This window comes from Dermacentor andersoni, chromosome 4, assembly GCF_023375885.2.
Source record: "Dermacentor andersoni chromosome 4, qqDerAnde1_hic_scaffold, whole genome shotgun sequence".
Taxonomy (NCBI): Eukaryota; Metazoa; Arthropoda; class Arachnida; order Ixodida; family Ixodidae; genus Dermacentor; species Dermacentor andersoni.
Window position 1 is genome coordinate 87,354,512 of NC_092817.1, and position 17,160 is coordinate 87,371,671.

At 48.2% G+C, this 17,160-nt stretch overlaps 1 long non-coding RNA gene across 1 annotated transcript in view; it reads left to right on the forward strand.

The window, feature by feature from the left end:
- Positions 1 to 10,327: 10,327 nt before the first annotated feature.
- LOC129386262 (uncharacterized) overlaps positions 10,328 to 17,160 on the forward strand; it is a 141,146-nt gene continuing 134,313 nt past the window's right edge. The window contains exon 1 of the long non-coding RNA XR_008613704.1: positions 10,328 to 10,520. This is a non-coding gene — a long non-coding RNA (uncharacterized lncRNA). The remainder of the gene's footprint in view (positions 10,521 to 17,160) is intronic.

Here is a 17,160-nt window from a genome sequence, read left to right on the forward strand (position 1 = left end):
CGACAGACTGAGACCTCTAACCTTTACTCTCTTGAACAGATTCGTCCTATCTTTCCCACGTGGAATACCACACAAAAGCGGCGAATACACTGTATAGGACCTTTGCACATATTCATCTTTACGCTCCGCTCAGGGTGACCGCCCGGAAGGCTTAACATTTCTTCGCCTAAGTGATGATGTCACAAGTCATGTGAGATCATCAAAAATGCAGCAGATCCAACGAGTTGGAACCTATATACAGCGAAGCTTTCTGTGAGTGCATCGCGTGCCACAACTTGCTAATGAAGTATACGTGCATACAGTCGTCATAGCAAGCATCGAGAGACAAATGCCGTTACAACGCGTAGCTTTCTCTCGTGTTTCTTTTGTTGGTTGAGTCCCGTAATCAACAGTGTTTCTTAGTGTTCAACAGGCACTCGGAGATATCTTACTGGAATTTCAGAGCATCGTAGGTGAGCATAGTAGTAGTAGTATAAAACTTTTATTTTAAAAAAATTACATTCAGGTCCAGTGGGTGGGTCCCTCAGTCCAGGGCCCCACTGGCGATCGCGGCACGCCGGGCTTGGTCGAGAAGGGCCAATTAGTCCTCCCGCACCGTGCTGGCTAGCCACACCTCCCACTGCCTGCTGTTGGAGTTTTGCCCCATAAGGGGTGATTGGATTTCTTGTGGCCGACTCTGGCACGACCATGTGATATGGTCAAGAGATGGCCGCCCTCCGCACCAAGGGGAAGTGTTGGGTTTCCGGGTGGGGTGTATGTGGTGTAGTAGGAGTAGGTGTGGGTATGTACGGGTTTGTAGTCGGCGCCAGTCCCGCATTTGCGCTGAGTCCAAGGATGTGTCTGGAAAGCTATACCGTTGCCTTCCTCGTCTCTGTGCCTCCAAGATATCTTTTGCTGTGATCGGAGATTCTACAAGAGTGCGTTCCGTTGCTCGGATGCTATATTCTCGAGCGAGGCGGTCCGCCCTCTCGTTACCCCTCACTCCGGCGTGCGCCGGACACCACGTAATAGCGTGGTGTTCCGTGAGATTTCTTCCTAGGATTTTGGTGGTGAGTTTGGGCAGGGTGCCTGCCATGAAAAGGCGACATGCCGACTGCGAGTTGGTTAGTATTAACGCAGAACGTGCTCTATTTTCAGCGTCACGTATAGCCAGAGCCACCGCAGTAGCCTCTGCTGTGGCCACCGACCTTGTTCTGAATGTTGCGGAAATAGTAGTTTGTGCGTTTGTGGCTACCATAGTGAAAGTTTTGCTATCCTGTTTGCTCGCGTCCGTGTAATAAACCTCCGGATTTCTACCGAACCTGCGTTCGAGTGTCCTGGCCTAAATATCTGGGGAAAGCATAAATATCTGGGCGGGGGAAGGGGACATCGAGGCACCGTAACAGCCGCCGGAGGAGAACGCCTCTCCTCCCACGCCTGAACCCCCTGCCTCGCGCGCCGCAGGAGAGGGCCCGTATCTTGGCGGCGTTCCTCGCTCGCGCACGCGAGATTGAACCGCGTTCGCCGGCTCACCCTCACAAGCTTTCACTCATGCGGAACCTCATGGAGACGGCGGCGGCTTCGGGAGAATGCGCCTGGAGTGTCCATATAATTGCTATCGCAATAAAATAATTGTATGTCTCGCAGAAGGGGTTGTAAACCCAGTAATGCTCATTTCCTTCTGTACTCCCGTAAGCATGTCGAACGGGTCTCGCAAGTAGTTCGAACGCTGTTTAAACTGCTAAAATAAATCTTTAATATAAGGTTTCTGATTCTGGCGTTCTTAAATTTATTTGAAAACCGTGTAATACAGAAAGCTTGCACTTTATATTTCGACATACATCAGTTTATTTTGGCCGATTTTGTTTCCTACGCTAGCGCCACGCTTTTCGTAGCGTATCCAGAAAGAAAAACTAAAACAAAAAGATCGTCGGTGCCGTGTTTCGGCTGCGCAACACCGCTTCATTTGATAAAAGACCGTTACGTAAAAAAGTTTTTGCGTGCTCGTGTGACAGAGGTATTAAGCGCTGAAAGCGTCTTGCATTCATCCCACGTGCTCGCCGCGTCTCCGGTTCCCTTGGCCGCGTCCTTGGTCTGCTCATCGAGTCTGTCGCTTGTAGCTGGGCCTGTAACAAAGCCACCTAGAACTAGGTGGCTTTGCCTGTTACGACAGCGCAGAAACTGGCGCAATGAGCGTCTCCATGTCCAAAACCCCTTCATACCAAGCCCCGTGGCACCTTGCAGTCCCGACGAACATGCCCTATGCATTTTCATCGCAGGCATTGCATGCATCTACCTAGAGCGACAACCAGCAGGGCCAGATCCCTAGCGACGGGAATCCGGTATAGTAGCTCGTCAATCGTGGCTCAGCACTTCATTTACACTAACTCTCCAGTGCTAACGGTTCACCTCGGCAACGTTGCCGAAAGCAGCGAACGCCTTCCGCGCACCTTCGTCGGCCACACCATCGCCTCCTCTATTTCGCGATGGCTGCACGCTACACCATAGAGCAGCCAGTGAGTCGCAGCTTTACCGGAGGATCCTTGGGGTCGATCATGACGCAGCGATGCCCCTCACCCGGAGCTCTTTACAGGCCAGCACATTCTTCATCACTTCCAGGGTGACCGCCCAGAAGTTCTAACACTTCTTCGCCGACGTGATGACGTCTTAAGCCATATGACGTCATCAAAAATGCAGCAGATCCAAGGAGTCGGAATCTATATACAGCGAAGCTTTGTGTGATTACACACACACACACACACGCACACACGCGCGCGCACACACACACACACACACACACACACACACACACGCACACGCACACGCACACGCACACACACACACACACACACACACACACACACACACACACGCACGTGCGCGCGCACACACACGCGCACACGCACACACACACGCACACACTGTGTGAGTACAATGGACGCATTGAACACACCGCGGTTTTAGAGGCAGCATGCACATACGTACGCAGCGCAATTCCAATCAATTCTATCCGCAAGAAGCGTTGTGTGTCTTCAGCTTGTGTGTCTTCTTTGCCTATACAATCTGCATAAAAGTTGTACTGTTCATTTCCATCACTTCTTTTTATATTTTGGTTTCGTCCTGAGCCTTCATATATATATATATATATATATATATATATATATATATATATATACATATATGTATGTATATATATTCTTTTTTCTGTAAACACGCCACTGATCCACCGAAATGTTGCGTTCTTCAGTTTATTCTCTGAGATGCGAAAAACATGTTACGGATTGGAAAGCGCCGGAGAGACCGACAGTTACTGGACGCTCCTGCGACGAACATGGCTGTGTGCGTGGGTTGTCGCCGCAGGAAACAGATGTGATGACCTCTTCGAGCGTCATGCAACTTCGCCATTTTGCGCCACAACGCGGCCAATAAGACAAACTTCTAGAAAGTGCAACGGAGTGGGAGATTGCTTTCTCTGCACAACGTTGACATAAAGAAGCGATGGTGGCTTCACGTTTTTCGCACGGTCCGGAAATTAATTCTACAGCTACCAGTGGTGAGTAGCGGTGCAACCTTACTGTTTTCAGTTACTGGAAGGCAAAGATATACAAACAGCCCTTTACGGTAGAAGGACTTAAAAGAAATCAACGTTGCTGCAAGAAGCATCCTCCTCAAACAGTCGATGCATCTGAGTTCTGCAGGACGCGAAAATTGTGGAAGATGCTTGCTTATTTCAATGCGAAAGCCATTACAAAGAGGCTCGGGGCGCATTCGCGTCGTCTGCGCCTCCGCCGCCGTTGCCGTGCTGTCGCCCTTGCTGTCGCGCTGACGGCGCATGCGTGGCTCGCGCCTAGGAGGTCTGAGAGCCTCCAGAGACGGCGATGTGCGTTTTGCTGCAAAATGTTGCAGTGACGTTTCATTTCGTGAACGCGGGTGAAGCGCAAGCGTATGGTTGCTATAGCGCACACAATGCTATCGGCCCTCGGTGCGCCTATAGAAGCCTGTACACTGTCCGTATCGCAGACCGTAATCAAGACAGACATCGCGCGGCCGCATCGTACGCAGCAGTCGCCCGAGTAGAAGGATCCGTTAGGAACGTTCGCTTACTCTCTAAATTGCCTTGCATGGTGTCAGCGCGCACAGGCAAACTTGGACACGTGGGCACTCGCTGTCGAAACGCTGGCGTAAAGAATCGCGGAAGCTGCAGTTAGCGAAGTGACCTTCGTGCTGTGTATCGCTTCAACGCAAACTTAGCGCTGAGAACAAGCGCAGAAAAGCTATCAGCCGTGGGCCCACATAGGCTGTGCCCCCAAAGCAGATCGCTTTCAAGATTAAGCCCGCGCGACCGCGTGCAACCACACCTTGGGTGAGTATGGTGGTACCGCTGGCAGGGTAGTACTCTATGGTAGTACCATGGTAGTACCGCTCAGTATTTCATGGTGGCACGGTTGTAAGGGGAGCGTCCTGGCACTCTTCCTTCGTGACAGCTAGCGTTTTGAGACGCTGCGCCTCTGGTTGCACTGTCTGCGATCAGAGGCGGTGGCAGGTGTCGCATGCGGTTCCGAACGCTTTGCTTGAGGAAGTGGCGCTTAATGTACCGGTTGGCTTCTGCGTACTGCGCAGGTATTCTGTAGAAGTCCACTTAGTGGACTGTCCATTTTGGCCGCTGCTGATTGGATGCTGTTGTACGAGCGGCCCCAGCCAGTGACGTCACGTGAGTCGGAGGTGCCAGCGCGGCTGTAGCAGCGGTCACGGCATATGCCTGGGAGGTGCGGTGACCGCGGCGGCGCTTGTGTCGGCGTAATGATGCGCTAAATAAAAAATAAAAAATATAATTTCATAATGTATGCAGCCCATCTATATGCAGCCTAAACAGCTTCGCTGATAATCCGTCCCCACATGAATATTGTGGCCCAATGGATGTTTAATGAATTTGCGAGGATTCTCCATCGGTTCGTCATGCTATCTTGAAGCATAGATCAGGAAACATCGGTTTATTTCGGATTCACAAGAAGCGCTTTATTTGGGCTTATCTCGCACTTAGGTAAGCGCTGTGCTGGCTGCCCCGAGTGTATATCGATATACATACAGATGGCAGGCAAGCCACCGTGTTCACGATCTGGACTTGACTCAAATCGCTTCCGAGAAGTTGTCGGCGAGTGAAATCAGTGGAGTGAAAACGTCAAGCCCTTTGTTTTCACGTCTTGATCTCTGCAACGTTCCGGCTAGTTTGACATTAAGACTGTATCCCTTTAGGCTTTAAATTGAATATATATCTCTCTACACGATACCGTGATGACTGCCGGAGATCTGTTCTTATTTAGAGAGCGCTGGATATATTTTTCCTTCTCTGTACCTAAGGCAATGGCTTTATAGTCACCTAAATAACAGAAAGGTCATGCGCAGGCGCCTCTATCGATTTAAATTTAAAGCCGTACCCGTAAAGCAAGTTGAAGGGCAATGCAGCGATGTGCATGCCTGGCTACCACACTCAACAGAGGGACTTCGCTGTTGTATCGAGTTTACGGACGGTAAACACGAAAAAATAAGAAACAGATAAAGTAAGAGCTCCACGCTGAAACTGGAGTCATCCTATTTCCTACAAAAGCGGGTGCTTGCAGAGCTCTGACGGGGTATATACAATCTAAAACCAGACAAGTAGGAAGAAAGAAGAAATTCAGTCAGGCTAGACCAAGGTCCTGAGTCGGCACGTGTTATTTCGCGCACCGAGTTGATCGCATCCTCGTCGTGGCACACTGCATTTGACGACGCTACTTCTGAGAAAGACTTCACCGCGCCGTGCTTGTAAGTGATCTCGAGCAACTTCACATACACACGCGCGCTCCCTCTTCTAGTAAGTATTAGAATCAAGACCGAGAGAAAGCAAAGGACTTGCAAAAGTCAAGCATCGCCTTTCGCAAGGCGTTTGTCTGCTTGAGAAAACTGAACACCCCGCGGCATTCGACGGAGTTCCTGCTAGCGGGATGTTTACTCAGACAACCGCGGAGACGTGTAACGGCAGCTATCGCACAGATTCTCTCGAGATTTCTGAGAAACTCAGTGTTGGGAAGCCGCAGCATAATGGGAATGCTGGCAGGGACGACGTTTCCAAGGAGAAAAAAAAAGTTTTACGACGCTCTGCTTGGAGCCCGAAACATTGCTGAATTAGTGAGAACTTCCACGGAAGGGCTGAGGGCAGCTCGGGAAGGCAATGACGACAGTGCGGCTAAGTCCAATAAGTGCTAAAGGATTTTCACGACTTAGGTTACAAGCTGTATGATTAGAGTCTGGTGGAGATAACGAGATAGATCTTTCGGCGCCGTTCTTGCTCGCCAACATTTGTTACCTTGTCGGCGAGATCATTGCAACGTAAGCTGCAATGTCTTGAAAGCAACTTGAAATATACTTATGTAGCTAAATTTCGGCAAGAAAAAATTGAAAATGTTGTTTATGGACTCTGCGTTGGACGCGAAATTGTCACAACATTTGGAGAGTCGTAACAAGAGCGTGAAACTTACTCTGCTGGCGTGTCGACATAACACTGCTTTCAATACAGAGACAGAGAAGAGCTGTTTATTCACATGCCTCAATATACACGTTGTTCCGGCTAGCTTAGAATTAAACCTATATCGCCATACCCTTTAGATTGTATACATATCTCTCTACAGGACACCGTGATGACTGACTGAATCTGTTCTATAGCTTAGACAATGCTAGATTGTTTTTGTTTTTTTAAGTTTTCTGTCCCTGTACCTAAGGCACTATCCTTATAGTCACTCGAAGAAGAGTGCTAAAGTAGATTTTATGCTAAATTTGCACTTGGAGTTGATTGTAAACGGAATCTTCCATCCGAACTGGAGCATATCACTATCACGCAGTATCCGAACGTTGCAGCGATGTTCGCAAAGTCAATACAGATTGCGTTCGCTGAGGTGCGAGAAGGTTCATCAGAGGACGTTCTAGAAGAACCGCGAAGCCATTCTTTTAAATACCGTTATTCGGGCTAGTTTTGGGATAGCTTTTGCTTTCATTACGATAAGGAAGTCGACTACTTGGAGAGAAATTCAGATTGACTTTCTTTATTTTTTCGGACTACTTAGCTCATATGGCATGTGTATATATCTATTACTATCAACTCTGTACTGTAATACCTTCCGGCGACAGCAGAATTGTCAATAAATAAGTCAGGGGAAGAAAGCGAAGAAAGATGCCGAAATTAAGAGCAACACAGACGATTTGGATTAGTGCAATCTTCCAATTAAGTCAAACAAATCCATAATTACATAGTGTTCATATCACTGAAAAATGTCGCATGATACCCTGGAAGAAGGCTTGAGGCAAATAGCCATAGACGCACAAAAAATACCGTTTCAAGGATAGCGCGATGGCCTACACCGGGCGAAAGAAAGACACACAACCAGCGGTCAAAGCGTTGTGTCCGGTCGTTCAACATGATTCATTCACACATGAATCCGTACCAACTTGTAAAGTTTACTATTCTTACAAAAGAACAACCAGCAAAGGGAATCTAATCAACTATAACACGCATATATATATATATATATATATATATGTGTGTGTGTGCGTGTGTGTGTGTGTGTGTGTGTGTGTGTGTGTGTGTGTGTGTGTGTGTGTGTGTGTGTGTGTGTGTGTGTGTGTGTGTGTGTGTGTGTGTGTGTGTGTGTGTGTGTGTGTGTGTGCATCAAAATCACGGTACGCACACGCACACACGCTTGCCTGTGCCGTCCGCACGCACACGCGCATATACAGGAAGCAACGTTACACTAGCCAAGGTTCCTGTCCAACGTAAAGTTAGAACGGCAGAAAATACCGGCAACTAAATAGAGCCAATACAGGAGAACAGTTCTGTAAACAAATAAGGAGACACATTTCGATTGCCTGTCCAAGAAAAGAAAACAAACTTAATAGCTAGCAAAAAAGAACAGCAGTAACAAAAAAGAAATAAGTGCAAGAAATAAGCAAGAAACCGCCAGACTTGAGTGAGTTCGCTGGCTGGGAACGAATTTACTGCTGCAGTAGGTTGCTTTCACACCAAGCACCGCAACCTTGTTTGCTTGGAACTCAAATGTTGGCACTACCTTCTCAGAAAACAAATGTTTATTCGTTGCGCTCAAAACATCCTCTTCGCCCGCAACAGCACGCTTGCCTGTGCCCTCCGTGATGCAACCTTCGTCAGAAAAGTTCGAGGACCAATTTTTTTATGCCTTTTATCTATGGTATTCAAACCCAATAAATGGTCGTAATCCAGTCGCTTTACACATATGTACTAGGAGCAGCCATAGATTTTGAAGGGCTTCCATGTAAAGCTACTAGACGGTAGAGTTGTGTTTGGTAACCCACTGTTCGACTTAAACCCTACACAAGTGACGTCATGGACAGAAATTCCTAGCAAGGAGTTACTGCATTAGGCTGGGGGAAAACCTTAGATTTCAAACGTGGTTCAGCAGTACCAGAAGCATGGCCATCCTAACTTGTCGTCGTCTGGACTGTGGTTGTCAGTGCATAACAATGCTAGGAGGAGGCTCCCTACACTGGGAGAATGGAAAGGGTACCCGAAAGATGAAGACAGAAACGAAGGAAAGACGTGGTGACTTCGCGTATGAGCGCATATGGCACCACTTTGTCAAAAGCGTTCACATAGGCCTGCCATCCTCAAGAAACACAAAAGTGCTTTCACGACCTTGTCAGCCGCCAAGCATTCAGGTGCTCGAGTAGCACCTAAACGGACAGCCGCCGATCGCCCGACAATGCGAGGCTCCACACTGCTGTATCAGTGTAGTAATATCTGGTCAAACAGTGTATTCCTGTTCTCCTATATACCCGATATTCGCCCGACATGTCGCCATGTATTTTTTTAATGCGATTAACATTCTTTTATTATGCTAACCCACTTTTTGGTGACTGCCTACCTAATTACCTATGTCTCTAACCATATTTCCACCAACTTGGATCACTGGATAGTCCATGGCCTAGTGGCTAGAGCATCGGGCTGATGTGCTGAGGTAATCGCGTTCGAAACCAACCATCGAATAAACTCGGGTCGCTGGGTATGTGTCACTGGGTATGTGCGGCTCTTCAATACACCTATTTATAGCCAGAGTGGGTCACTGGGTAATTTCAAAGAACCTCTTTGACGCCAACTTGTATCATTGAGTAGTGTCACTGGCTATGTGCCGCTTATAAATGAACGTGTTTGACGCCAACTTGGATCGCTAGACATGTGCGTGAGTGAGTGAGTGAATAAACTTTATTGTAGGTCTGGCGAGGACGCGAACTCGTCGCGCACCCGGCTAGTCTCACGTCGGGACCGGCAGGTCTAGTCCACCGGCCTGGTCGCGGGCACACCAGACGGCCAGGATTTGCTTTTCTAGAGCGGGGCTACACAGAAGCGAGTCCCACTCCTCCTTGATGAACTTGGGGTATGTCGACCCGCACTCCCAGAGCATGCGAGGTAGAGTGGAGGTCTGGCCGCAGGACGGGCAGGCACCGTCGCGATACACGTCGGGGTAAGCCTCGTGGAGAGCGGACAGACACGGATATGTGCTGGTCTGTAGGAGCTTAAGCGAAACGGCTTGCGCCCTATTCAACTTGGGGTTAGGCCACTCCTCAATGAACCACTATGACGCCCACTTGGGTAGCAGGCTATGTGCCACTGGGTGTGTGCTGCTCTTCAACGACAAAAGCATCTGGCAAGTCAGTTCTGCGCACGCCCGCCAGGTTATGTAACGTTCGTGAAAGGGAAAAATTGTCAACCACCCAACAGGAGAACGAAACTACCAAGGAAACCCATACGCGTTTATCCGAAAGGCGGCTTCGCAGTTAAAGTAATATTCGTTCCAGACCGGGAAACCAGGAACAGGCCGAATTCAATACGGGCCTGGACCGGAATGGGCCTTTCTGAGAAACCCGAACGTGTTTCCCTTGTAGCTTGTTTCTACAGTAAGGCAGATGAGAATTTTTACCTTTTGTGACACAGAATCCTTTAAAATTTATTCGGCGCTGGGTGAAATAGAACCCGCGCCATACATATTCTGACGAGATTTTCTGAATATATGACCAACACGTGCCACGCGCAGACTTCGCGGCGGCAGCACTAGATGGCGCTGCTTGTCCAGAGGGAAGCACGATAGATGAGCCCGGCTGCATACTGGCCTCATGTATGGCGCGTTTCGGCGGCGGCGAAGCCGTGTGTCGCTGCATTGCTTCAATGCTAATAGCATTAACGTCGACATTCATCATGAGATGGTTTTTGCCAGATTTTCTTTTTCCCCATGTGATATCGCCGCTGACGGGAAGCGTCATGAAAATATATGGCAACAATTCGAACTGTTGTTTAAAGCATACTGGATGAAGGTTTCTCTGCTTGCTTCCAAGACCTCCGAAAGAGGGACAGAGTGGTTGCATGTAGGAAAGAGGCGCTATTTCATCTTCTTTGCAGGGAGCGTGGCTCAGCGCTTACCTCCAGAAGTTGTGCGTAGGCAGAGCCGAATGGACTACATTGCAAGATTTGTAGTGATCACTTTGTAAGCCGAATAAATATATTTTTTTCTTTTATGAGCTCGTTCTTGCAACTTTTCTGACAAAGATCATAAACATATACTCACGCCACCACTCTCAGAGTCTACATATCACACAATACCCTCAACAAATTATCATGCATGTTGGTCGGCAGCTTAATAGCTATCGTGTCCCTTTTCCTCAACAATACATCGTCACAAAGACGCGACGCCAAGTGGCAGAGCACAAAGACGGTAGGTTCTTATTCGCCATTAGATGAAGCAGAAGATAGCGAGTTGACGTAATGACGACAAAATGACGGCGTAACAAGAACTCAAAGAATTCGCACACAGCCTTCTGACGGCTGTCACAGAACCAGAAACTGAGAGCAAGGTTGGACAACAACTTACGCAAAGCCACCTAAAAGCTCTATTTTCTTTATGCGATTTCTTTATGCGCCGTGGTTGCTCAGTGGCTATGGTGTTGGGCTGCTGAGCACGAGGTCGCGGGATCGAATGCCGGCCACGGCGGCCGCATTTCGATGGGGGCGAAATGCGAAAACACCCGTGTACTTAGATTCAGGTGCACGTTAAAGAACCCCAGGTGGTCGAAATTTCCGGAGTCCTCCACTACGGCGTGCCTCATAATCAGAAAGTGGTTTTGGCCCATAAAACCCCATAATTTAATTTTTTTTATGCGATTTGTCTTGCGGCACCAAATGATGATAATGTGAGAATGGAGATGATGGTACTCATGAAGCTTTACTAGGGCAAGTAACTAATCATCCGAGAGGTGTAGATAGACGTAGTAACAATGTAAACGATAAACAGCTACTGTAACCCAGGTGTGTTGATTTTCCTTGCCTCTGAGAGGCATGTAGTCTTTTTGATTATGATTGTCCTAGCCGCAGCATTGTCGCTTGAAAGCTTAAAGGAAGGAACGCTCGGACTTTTTTAGAAGAAGCAATGATAGCAAGCAAAAATCATGAGCCATTCCACTCTGTGAAGGTGGTTGACAAGAGAAGCTGTTTAGCGCACGACACGGAGGTGACACATAAGTTTGAAGAAAGGTACAAACTCATTTATTGTCCTGATGGGTAATCATTATTTCACTCGCGACTTCAATCACATTCTTTGATAATGTCAAATCGATGCACACACGCCGCAGGGTGGTTGGTTGGGTCGGACTGGTGTGACATAGCAAGGGATATGTCAGCAACATGGAACCCCTAAACCCCTCCCTTTTCGGTACTGACACATCCACATTGAAATCACCGACAACGACAACAGGTGTCATCGCATGTAATTCACGCAAAGTGAATAGCCATGAACCTTACGGGAATATGTCACTGCATTTTTTTTTTTCATGCTTACGGGGATATGAGCCATTGCTCACGGGGATATGAGCCATTGATGACGACAGTCTTCGATATGCCGTTCTGTATGTTGTATGCGTGATTGGAAATAATTTAAGCACTGCTCGCTTCAATTTGCTCAGTGGTTGTAGCCTCTGCCTTACGGGGCTATGAGCCATTGCATTTTTTGCTTGCTTACGGGGTATGAGCCATTGATGATGATGGTTTTCGTTCGCGGAGAACAAAAATTCATGGAACCCTAGCCATATACAGCTTGGCTGTAAAATGCAAGAGAGTTTACTTCGCAATAATATTTACAAGTCACTATTAGGGATCTTAGGTTCACGAAGTAGTTACGACAGTGTGTTAAACTCATCATTTGCTTTTTTGCTCGTTTTGCTCAATGAGAAAAGAAGAACGCAGCAGTTTAAGTTTCGGCAATGGATATTATAGATCTCGGCAGCTGCATTTGCTTTTGTAGCTTGTTAGTGGGAAGTGCGACGATGTCGTAATCAACGATATCGAACTGTTTTAGCACAAGTGAATCTTATCCGAGTTCTTTATTTTAACGTTAGTTTGCTCATCGGTATTACAAAATTTGTTACGCATAATTGCAAATACAGAATTCTCCAGTACAGAAATGAAAGCGTTGTTGTACTGGAGAGAGCATCTGCTTTCTTCTCGCGCGACAATTCCTTGACGTCACCGGTGACGTTGGCTTTTTGCGCTCATCACGGCAAAATAATTTGCGCGCCCCTGGAAGTCAGGCGTCGATCCATGACGGATGCGCGCTCTATTGACGGCGATGATGGAGAGAACAATGGCTTCGACATCGGGGCACTGCACGCTTCGAGCAACTTCGCTTGAGAACGTCGGAAAAGGCGTCGGAGACTACCTACTCTTCCGAGAAAACATACATTGCCGATAAGGGAAGGAGTAGGTGGAGGACGCAATAGCACAATTCAGGATCCTGAGCTGCTTTTTTAAGCCTTGTTACTCCGCTACCGAAGCTAGTCTATCAATCAAGACTGTCTATTTGTCGACGAAGACAATTATTAGAGGCGGTACTTTGTTTGTCGTCTGCAGACCTTTCTGCACGCGACTAGCGTACGATGTCTAGACTGCATGGCTTGTTTCACAGCGTTGGTTCGTTTCGTTTCTTCTTTTGCTCGTTCGTTCTTTTCTTCTATCTTTTTTTTTGTTTTTCACGGAGCACAGGAGGTCTCACACGACGCGGGTGCGTGTCGTCTGCGTCAACAGGCAGACTACGTTTAACGATGCAGCAGACAACACTACAGGGGGTGTCACCGCCTTGCGGGAGCTCGTATGTAGGAACGTGCTCGCTGCCACGTTTCCTTACGAAGCTTTTGTCCAAAGTCACAGGTACAGAAACACGCCAGGTCATGAGAGCGACGGTCCAAAATCTAGAAAGGCAATGACACAGCGTGAACTCTGAAGGGCGCCGTTATTCGGTTAATTTGTCTCGCGTGAAAACGGTCGTTCACAGCTAATGGCCATTGACGCATTAGAGAACTGCGTGCGTCACTAGAAAGAAAGGAAAAGAAAAAGATAGCACGACACCCCGTAGGACGTGGCCACAGGCAAACAACCATGCGTTTTCACGATCGATCGTCAACCAGTCGAACTATTTTGAAATTTATGACAATAGGCAGCTTCAACACCAGAAGCCTTTGTGACTTTGTCTCTCAAGGACAGGTTCACCTGAGGGACAACATGTGAAGTTTGGTGCCAGGTTTATGCTATGCAAGAGGGGAAAATTGGAAATTGAGTACAGAAACTTGACAAGGCGTGACTCTGACAACTGATCTGAGAAAGCAGATGAGTTGCCGCCGGATGCCAGCGCATATTACATCGCCACCGCTGGCTTTCTGCATGTGGCTCGCGAAATGAGAAAAATAAATACGATTTAGGGCGATCGTCTTCTATTACGAGGACTCAGATCCTTCGAATTTAATAATGCCTATGAGCACTCATGACATCTGTAATGCTAATGAAATGTAATTGGGAGGAAACGTTCTTGGAGTTTCATTAGACACCTCTACTAAATTGCATCGTCACTTGGCAAGGTCTCCAAGCTAGTGCCTTCGCCATATGAAACGCAGAGAACGTCTAATTGCCCAATTCGTTTCACTGAAATCTTTGCTATCGCATGAACGAGAAAGTAAGCCTGTAGTTGTATGTTTCGAAATCACGCGTGGGGATAGGCTATACATTTCGGAATTTTTCTCGGTAGTGTATTAATGATGAAGAAAGTTGCAGCCGGCTAAATCACTTTTTTTTCATAACTGCTCGAGACAATGATTAAGTCATTAAAGCGGTTTCGCCAGGCGCAGTCAGGCCTCTCAACCGGGTTGTTGTACAAACATACGGGTTGGCTACCGTTTCGAAACGAAACGTGGACAACGATGGCTGAGCAGAACACGTATAAACCGAGTTGCTTCCAAGTTAGGTCGATAATGATACACCGGTTGGATTAAATTTCGTGACTGCGGTCACTCAATCAGAGGTACTAAACAACGAGTGCTAATGCCCCTTCTACCCCTCCCCTAACCTCCCCCCCACTCATCCACGGCGCAGTTCAGCAGTTGACTTTAAACAAGACGGCGATGGTGTAAATGTCATTTCAGTCTCAACAGAACTTCGCACCCCGACGATACTGAACCTTCCTTTTATTTCATTTTCTCGAAATAAATAAAGCAACTCAGCATTGTCATGGCTCATAGAGAGAGAGGGAAAGATAGAAGAGAGCAAAGCAGGAAGGTTAACCGGACGCACGTCCGGTATGCTACCTTGCATTCTGGGAAGGGAATATATTGGAGATAAGAGAAACGGTCAGAAAGAGAGAAAAAATCACTATAGTTGCGCGCATGCGTGGAAATGCGCAGCAGGGGAGCGGAGAACCGAGCTGCAGTTGCACTGCGCTACCGGGGCGTGTGATGCCGGCCAAGGTAAACCGCAACGCCTCGTCGCATCTGCACCGTGGCTTGTCGGGCCGCAGAGCAACCGCGCCATCGCGTCGCGCATGTAGAGCCGCCCCTCGGAACGGGAGCAGCGGCGCGGTGGTTTTGCAAGGAGTCGTTAACACCAACGAGGAGCGAGCAACCCGCGTACATCGTTGAGACATGCGGCATCCGGTGCTGCGCAAGTGGAGAAATATTCGCGGCACCTGACACCCCCGCGTCCGAGGGGCAGCGAGGCTCGGCGGGCGTGCTTGCGAACTGTAACTTCCTCGTCCAGCGTGAAAGCCGAAAACACGTTGGCCAGCGCACAGTACGGAGTGGCATATGGCAACGGAGCGCATGGGTCCACGCTACTGACTGCTATAAACGTGGCAAACGCGCAAACAGGCTAAAAGTCGCAGAAGACATGAAACAGGTGCTTCCGGAAATAATTAAAACGGTGTGTGTGTGTGTGTGTGTGTGTGTGTGTGTGTGTGTGTGTGTGTGTGTGTGTGTGTGTGTGTGTGTGTGTGTGTGTGTGTGTGTGTGTGTGTGTGTGTGTGTGTGTGTGTGTGTGTGTGTGTGTGTGTGTGTGTGTGTGCGTGCGTGCGTGCGTGTGTGCGTGTGTGTGTGTGTGTGTGTGTGTGTGTGTGTGTGTGTGTGTGCGTGTGCGTGTGCGTGTGCGTGCGCGTGCGCGTGCGCGCACTCTGCTGATATCAAGGCGAAGGCAAGAAGCGAAGACGCGACTTATACTTTCAGACCGGCTTTCGATCATGGAGCAAAGCATGCCAACATCGCGTGCCAGCGCAAATCGACGGGCACGTAAGTGCCGGCACAGGTGCGACATTGCCAGCGCACGGGACGAAAAAGGTGACGCACAGCTTCCGTAGAGGTTATACCGAGTTTCTGGCTTCTCGGCTACGTAGAGAGACTGCCGCAAGCGGTGTTGGAACCCGGCCGGAAAAGATCGTACATCGCAGCACGCGTCGGTCGGTCGAGCGTCGCGTGCTACGCAGTCTGATTCCTCGCGGCGAACCTTGGCGCCATGCTAGTATCGCGTGCTGGCGTGATGAACGCGCTTGTGACTGGAAATATTCCAGCGACCGGGAAACGGGCGAGAAAAGTAAAAAAAAAATTGTAAAAAGTGCTATCGAGGGGGGGGGGGGGGGGGGAGACCTTTTCTCTTCTAAACTGTAACGGAATGTTTTAGCGCGCTCGTGATAGCGATCAAATGAAAAAAAAAAAAAGAAACCTGGCGTTTGGTTAGAGCTGGAAAAGAATGAATGGAACGGAAAGGCGAAGGAGGCTATCGAAGCTTTCTTGAATTGGCTATTTCACAAGTCGTGAGGGTAATTGGATGAGCGAAAAACAGTTAGAGGGAAAAGGAAAGGTTTGAGGCAGATCACGTGCACCGAAAAACGCGCAGCGTGTCTACCGTAAGGCATTCAAGTGTCGAAAGGCCCTCGTGTGGCTTTAAGGGCCTGTGGCGTGTGATTAGACGCTCCCAGAACATCTGCATCTCTAATAGACTTAAGCTCTAGTATGTTGAAATAATTTCGAGAGACTGGCGTTGTTGTTCCAAGCGGTGACAATCGCCCGACTGGAAGCAGCGCAGTACTAAGCATTTTATTCACTAACCCCTAGTCGTCTCACCCAGAATTTTTTCTGTTATACTTTTATTTTTAGATAAACAAGAAATATTTTGCCTATAGCAGCCACACAAGAAAGAGGGCGCTAAATGCGTGATCTAATATTTTTTCATGAACAACACATTTCCTTGAATTTTCACAATGTTCAACGCTTATAACTGAATGGAATGCTCTGGACCAATTCATGATCGACCAGCCAACGACGGCAAAGCCTGCGCCGAAGTCGGAGAAGTGTGCGCATTCCTATCACCGTAGCTAAAGTAGCCGACATTAATGCGCGTGCCTTTTGTTCTTCTGCTTTCAATATTTGCGTCAGAAGCTCATGAGCGTGCTAACTTCTTTCTGTTCAATCCGATTAGCTTTTGTACGCATGTATGGTAGACTTGGCCCTTCCTTTCGAACATCGCCGCATGGAATTCGTATGACTCTCATATGAATTCATATTACTCTCGTTCGTGCCACACTATCATTAGCAGAACATTTCTTTACCTGTACATTCCTATATGTCCTTTGGTGCGTCCGCTAATATTCTTGAACATCTAACATTTATACAGATTATAGCTGCACTTAGTTCCGTGGAGTTCTATCGCTGGCTCATTCGCCTGACTAGAAGGCACAATCCGGGACGCGGACGAAGAGCTCACGAGCCATCTTAGACTGAACGCGGCCCCCCGGGAGATTGTCGCGAAGTCCTTGATCCACT